Source organism: Echinops telfairi, unplaced genomic scaffold (genome assembly GCF_000313985.2).
Source record: "Echinops telfairi isolate 266 unplaced genomic scaffold, ASM31398v2 ScPeMD7_23;HRSCAF=83, whole genome shotgun sequence".
Classification (NCBI taxonomy): domain Eukaryota; kingdom Metazoa; phylum Chordata; class Mammalia; order Afrosoricida; family Tenrecidae; genus Echinops; species Echinops telfairi.
The window spans coordinates 47,988,626-47,995,656 of NW_022103920.1; positions in this window are offsets into that span (position 1 = coordinate 47,988,626).

Consider the following 7,031-nt stretch of genomic DNA (forward strand, 5'->3'; position numbering starts at 1 on the left):
TTGTGGTTATTATAGAGTAGCTGTGAAAATAAGGATTATTTTTCTATTTGTTCAGTTTTCCAATTGTTATGTTTTGATAAAATCACTTTCATAAGTTTTTAGAAATCATAATAAAACATGAATTAATTAAATGTATTCAAAAAGCTCAGCGACTAGCTCCTTCACTCCTCAAATGCCTAATGGATTCCTTGTCATAGAAATTGAGAAGGTAAGAATTTTAATTTAGACCACAATATTCTTTTCATGAGTTTATTTTTTTGATAGTTTAGTTCGTACTTAAAGTATGTATGTAACATAAAAGAAGAAAATGAAATTTTACATGAACATTTGGAAGACTCCTCATATTAAACACATTTAAGTAATTTTAATACATAATAATGGCAAATCATTACATTTTAGTACATAATTAATTATATTAAAATTATATGAAATAATTACATGGAGTACGTTGAAGTAAAATAAAAATGATTATGCAGCACAGTTTCTTGAAGTATCATTCATATGTTAAAGAAGTTTTTCTGAGTAGCATGGTTCTATATTTCCCTTATGTGTGTGGTGGATTGGGTTTGTTTTTCAAATTCCTGTGATGCGCATCATCATGTTTTATTTTTACAAATCAGGGGGGGGAATGTTATTTGGAAACCCACCTGTTCTTGTGGTCCTTCCAGCTGCAGCGGTCTCTCGGTTTGAGATAGTAACAGATTGTACCTGCTGATCGGCTTTGTTGTCTTTTGTTTTCCTAAATTGTAGCCATGTCTTTGCTCAGGCACTTTTGATCAGTACTGTTATTGTTTTTCATGTCCTACTGAAATAATAATGTGCCATGTATCTTTACAGAACTTCCTGAAATAAATACAAAATGAATTTTCAAAACAGTCATTTCCAAAAAAAAAATCACAGTGCTATAAATCTCTCAGCCACTCATTTGGGAAGTCACATAACATATTCCAAAACTGTGTTCAGAGGACGTGCTAGTTCAAAAGCCTGACAGAGGACCATCGAGTGAAAGGGCGGCGAAGCAACCATGGCAAGGCTGGAAAGTAGCAAGGAAATACATCATAATCCAAGAGTCTGACACTGAGCCTGATTGACTAAAATACACCCAGGTATTTTTCAAAATAGTCTGGATAACAGAGGTTTGGGTGTATGTTATCTTTATTTTGATAAATGGTTCAGCTTGAGAAGCAAATTAGCTACAGAGCTCACAAAAAAATCCACATGCTGATAATATTTTAAACATGCAATGTAAATTCCGCACTAGACAGGTAATCTACTGACCTGTGGTGTAGGAATTGAGAGTCTATCAGGGAGCAACAGTGTGGCATTTAGAACAATATAAAGGAGGAAAAAACAGTTGAATTAACTTTGAAAATAACTTACAAGACTATTAACACTATTAAAATGATGAATTGATAAGATAGAGGTTAGGCATGTATGTTAGACTGGGTTGACTAGAGAAACAACTCCAAAGACATTCATATGTGTGTAAGAGAGAGCTTCATATCAAAGAACAATTGTATATTGAGAAAACATGCCAGCCAGTGCAGACCAAGTCCATACATCTGATGTTAGCCTATATGTCTGATACTAGTCTGTAATTCCTCTTCAGACTCACACAGCATGTGTAACAATGCCAAAATGCAGGTTAATCACAGGCCAGTGGGTAAAAAGTCTTGTGGCTCCAGTGGTGGTGGAAACATCTCAGTGTTGGCTCATGGCTCCTCCAGCTCTCAGAGTGTGGCTCCTCGGTGGAAAGGTGAAGCAGAGAGAGTATCCCACCTCCCTGGAGAAAGAAAGGAAGTTTCCAGAATCCTCATGAGATGGTCACACCCATAAGGAGGCACCATCAGGCTGTAACCTGAATGACAGGCTAGATCTACCCCTATACTTATTTATCAAGTTGACGTGAAATTATGAAACTACCAGAACATGAAATCATACATTTTAATCTGGATATTAGAGGCAAGGAAAACATTAAGAAAATTTGAAGATGTGGGGAAAATATACCAATTCAAAGCACAGGCAGAGTGCACCAGAATTTTCATCCAGGAAGGGACTGAGATTAGCCTGACCCATGTGGAATTCTTGCTTTCTATGGAACACCACTCACTCAGGGTCCACTGGCTCTAGTGTTCCCATGCCTGCAAACATGCAGATATTTGCAGATGTTCAGACCCATGTAATTGTATTGTGATGACACCACTTCTAAGTCTATCACTCACTTGAGTGCTTTTTTATTCTTCCTGATCACAGCAATTGTCATAAGAGTTCATGATGAGTAGAGGAATGAAGAAAATGTTAAAAAAACTACTTTTGGTTATGATTGTACAAATCTTTTTGATATGGTTGGACTGCTGAACTGTGATACATGAATTGCATGCCAGTAAAACTTTTAAAAGTTACCATATCAGGTATTGACCAGTCTATGGCGGAATATGGACCCTCACATGCATGGAAACTGATCATACAATATCTGAAGGGAGACTACTGTGAACCATACCACTATAATGATGGAACTTTGCTTTTGGAATTAATCCCAAGGAGATACTGGGGGGTGGGGGGTTGTATAATAACTTATAAGGGAACTTAAAAATAGTTTACCGAAAATTTCCAGTATCTTTTGATCCCATTTTTTTCATGAACTCTTTGAAGCCTCTGATCATGTATAAATATGAGGGCATACACCCCTAAGAAATGGAAAAGGCTGTGCTGGGTACAGATTTTGTAGTACACCTTTTCCCCACTAGGCAAGCATCAAGCAACTCACTCTGAGTTAGTGCACCTAGTGGCATCACCTAGGAAGTTTCTCACTGGTCACAGTGAATATTTTTGTAAACACAGTTTCACTCAAACTTCATTTTTTGTGATGACTGAATTAAAAGAACAGCATGCAGCTGTAAAAATTTTTTCATCTGCTCAGGGAAAATGCCATAGAAACTGTTGTAATGTTGAACACAGCTTACAAGGAGAGTACTATGGGAAAAACCTCAAGTGTATGAGTGGTTTTCTCATTTCAAAAAAGGTGAAATGTTGATTGATGACAAACTTCATTCTGGACGTCCGTCAACTTACCAAAAGAACAAAAATGTCAACTTGTAGTGCATTTGGATTTCATTCCACCAGGTCAGACTGTTAAACAATCTTTCATTTTAGAGGTTCTGAAATGATAGCATAACAGTGTGCAACAAAAAGGCCTGATTTATGGCAGATGGGGGACTGGTTTTGCCACCACGACAATGCATCTGCTCATGCAGCCATCTCAGTGCACCAGTTTCTAGTAAAAAAAAATTAGCATGATTCTCTTGATCCATGTACCTTACTCACCTGACCTCGCTCCATTTGATTCTTTCTGTTTCCATGAATGCAGGGGGACATGAAAGGACAGCTATTTGACAATGTGGAAGAGGTGAAGAAAAAAACAAGGGAGTTGCTGTCAGCCATTCAAACAGATGAGTTTGAAAACTGTTTCCAAGTATGGACTTGCAGATTTGACAAATGTATTAAGTGTAATGGAGAGTACTTTGAAGGCGATAAGATTGCTTTACAAAAAAATTTAAATACATAGCTTTGAAAAAAAATTCCAGTTTTTTGGGGGATAACCCTCGCTTATTCATTCTACTTGTCATTCAAAAATTTTAAAAGGAAATGGCACAGTATCTAAAGTTAAATCTTGGACTTTAGGCAAGATGGCGCTGATGTAGAATCACCTGCTTAGTGTTGCCAGTGTATGACCAGGAGGTCAACAGGTGAGGATGCCAACTCTGGGAAATTGGATGCAAGATCTAGACTCTCAGCATTCCAGGATTTGTTTCAGACATCCCTCTCTGATTTTTGCCCACAGAGAGCTCGAGATGTTGCAGAATTCCCTTCTCACCACCACGTCCTGCAGTCTATCCTCTCACTACCACAGCAGGATCAGTGGGGTGGTGACAGCCAGCCTTCTCCCTGCACCTTAGTTTTGTAACCTGCCAGCACAATGAAATATCCCAAGACAAACCACCCCCCAAGTAAATTTTGTGGCCTCACATCGTCTCAGAGCTCTGGAAGCCATGCATGCTAGAGCCCATGACAGCCTGCTGAATAGAGCTCCCATAGGTGCAATTATTTACTGGAGTCCTACTCCCTCCTCTCCTTGTTAGGTGCAACTCTCTGGATAGATAACACCAGTGAAGGCTACAAGAGTTTATTTGATTTGTCCCCACTTTCTTTCAAGAGAGAAAATCGCAAAACTATTTTTTTCCATAAGAGGAACCAGAACCCAGCATAGCTAGGTTTCCCTCCCCTATCTAGGCAACTGTCAGACACTGGGACTCATTGTTCTTAGCAGGACAGCCCCCTAATTGAGAGTCTCTCCTCCCCCTCCACGTAGTGCCCCCACTCCAATAATCTGTTTACACCCTTAGACCACTCCACGTGCTAGGAGTGGATAGGACTGAGTTGTGCAGAAATCTATGATAAAAGGGCCTTCTGTTATACACACAGTAATAGAAGGTCTGCACCCTCCCTATATAATATATATATTATAATATAATATATAATATACAGCTCCATACGTTACTCTGGTAGATTTAATATAGCCCTCACCTACCCCAACCACCGTTACCTCAAGATCCTGCTTCCTCAACCTCAGTAACACATACTCTGTTATAAGCTAACAAGTAACATCACATCTCTTATAATCCCCTTCTCCAATTCATCAAAAATTACTATACTTAATGGTAGGCTTCCTATGCTTAATACCACGACTTAAAACCTACTCCTATATCCTACCTTATCCTCATTCTTCCTACTCACCCAACTATTATTCCCTCCATTTACACACAATATGATTTCCAGCTTCTATCTGATCCTCCTCAAACTTGAACACCCCCCTGAAACACACACACACACACACACACAAACACGCACACGCCTACGTACCACCTACAGCTAAACCACTATGTGGCACAAACAACAGCCACCAGTAGCTAGCACACAAAAAATCACAAGAAACAAAAGTGAACAACTGAAGATTGCCTAAACCCAGTGGAATATACATAAAAAGGAGCCCTCGAATTGCCAAATAGAGAAAACAAGAACATTATGCTTAGGACCTTATAAAAGGGTAGGGGATCAATCCTGAAAACAGATTTTTTTTTTTAATGGAGCTACTAGAAATCTGACACCCAATGGAAATTCAGGAGGTAAGGAAAGATGTAGCAGAAATAAGATCAACAAAATACAAGATCTTCCAACAGAAAGGAAGAAATGAAAAATTGAATCATTGAACATAAAGACAATCAAGCAGAACTCAGAAAATGAGAGAAACAATCAAACAAAACAGCAAAAGAATTGGAAGAAAACCTAAGGATGATGTGGGATCCCATGAAGCAAAATACTATTCGAATTACTGGTGTGCCAGAGCAGGAAGAAACAAGCATGCCTACAATTAAAATATTAAGTGAATTCTTGGAAGAAAATGTCCCCAACATCACAAAGGAGACAATAACCATTCAGGAAGCAGAGAGAACACTAAATTGATTAAACCCCCGAAAACCACATCAAGATATATAGTATTCAAATGATCCAATCCCAAGGAACAGGAGATTATCATGAGAGCAGCCAGAGAGAAAGTTGTCACATAGAAAGGTAACAGATATGAGTAAGCTCAGACCTGTCTTCAGAGACCATGCAGGGAAGAAGAAATTGGAGCAGCATATTCTGAACATTGAAAGATAATAACTACAAACCAAGCATCCTTTATCCAGCAAAGATTCTCATCAAATTTGAAGGAGAAATAAATATTTTCTCAAATAAGGAAATATTTAGAGATTTTGTAAAAACAAAACAAGCATTACAAAAAAGACTTTCCAGTTCTGTATGGGCAAAAATCCAACAAATGCAGTACTCAAACATGAGACTGGCACAGAACATAACACTACCCAGAAACCAACACACCGAAAACAGCACCCCAAACATTACAGAACCAATGGAGAAACAAAGAATAAACCACACACACACACACACACACACACACACACACACACACACCACCCAATAAAAGGGGAAGAAAGGAAAAGCAGAAATATTATGAGGTGACAGTGACTAATCTACATTTAGATTTAATTACACTGAATGTCAATGGACTAAATGCACCAATCAGAAAACAAAGAGTAGCAGACTGGATTAGACAAGGTTCATCCATCTGCTGCCTTCATGAGAGATATCTCAAAGTAACAAACAGAAATAGACTGAGAGTCAAAGGTTGGAGAAAAATTTACCACGCTAGTGGCAATCAAACATACAAGGTGGCGATATTAAACTCTGACAAAATTGACCTCAAGGTACACGAAATAACGAGAGACAAAATGGGCATACTCAACAAGTGATCAATAGACCAAGAACCCATAACCATAATAAACATCTATGTGCCTAATGAAAGATCCTTGAAATTCATCAACCAAATCATCAGAGATACATAATTTTAAACCGAACACATTTTAAAATATAATTTATTCTTTGATGTTGTTGCTGAGACTATACACAATAGAACATATACCAATTAAAAATGTTCTACATGTTCAATTTAATGACATTGATAATTTTCCCCAATTTGTGCAAATATTCTCACCTTTTTCTGAGTAGTTTTTTCCCTAAAACTAAGCATCTTTAAAATAGAATGGCATGCAGTTCATCGTTTTAGAAATGATATAGTTACTTATTGATTGGTGCAACAAATAATTCTGCTACATTAGTTCCCAAAGCAATAGAGAGTAGATTTGTAAGAATACACACAGCATGTCTCCATTTTAATTTAGAGGTGCTGTGCGTTAATCTGGGTAGACTAGATAAAGAACTCCAAGGAGACTCATATGTATATAAGAAAGTTTTATATAAAAGAGCAATTGTATATTGAGGAAAAAATCCCAACCCAGTCCAGACCAAGTCCATAAGTCTGATATTAGTCCATATGTTGATACCAATCTATAAATTCCTCTTTAGACTCATGCAACACATGAAATGATGTCGAATGCAGGAAGATCACAAGTCAG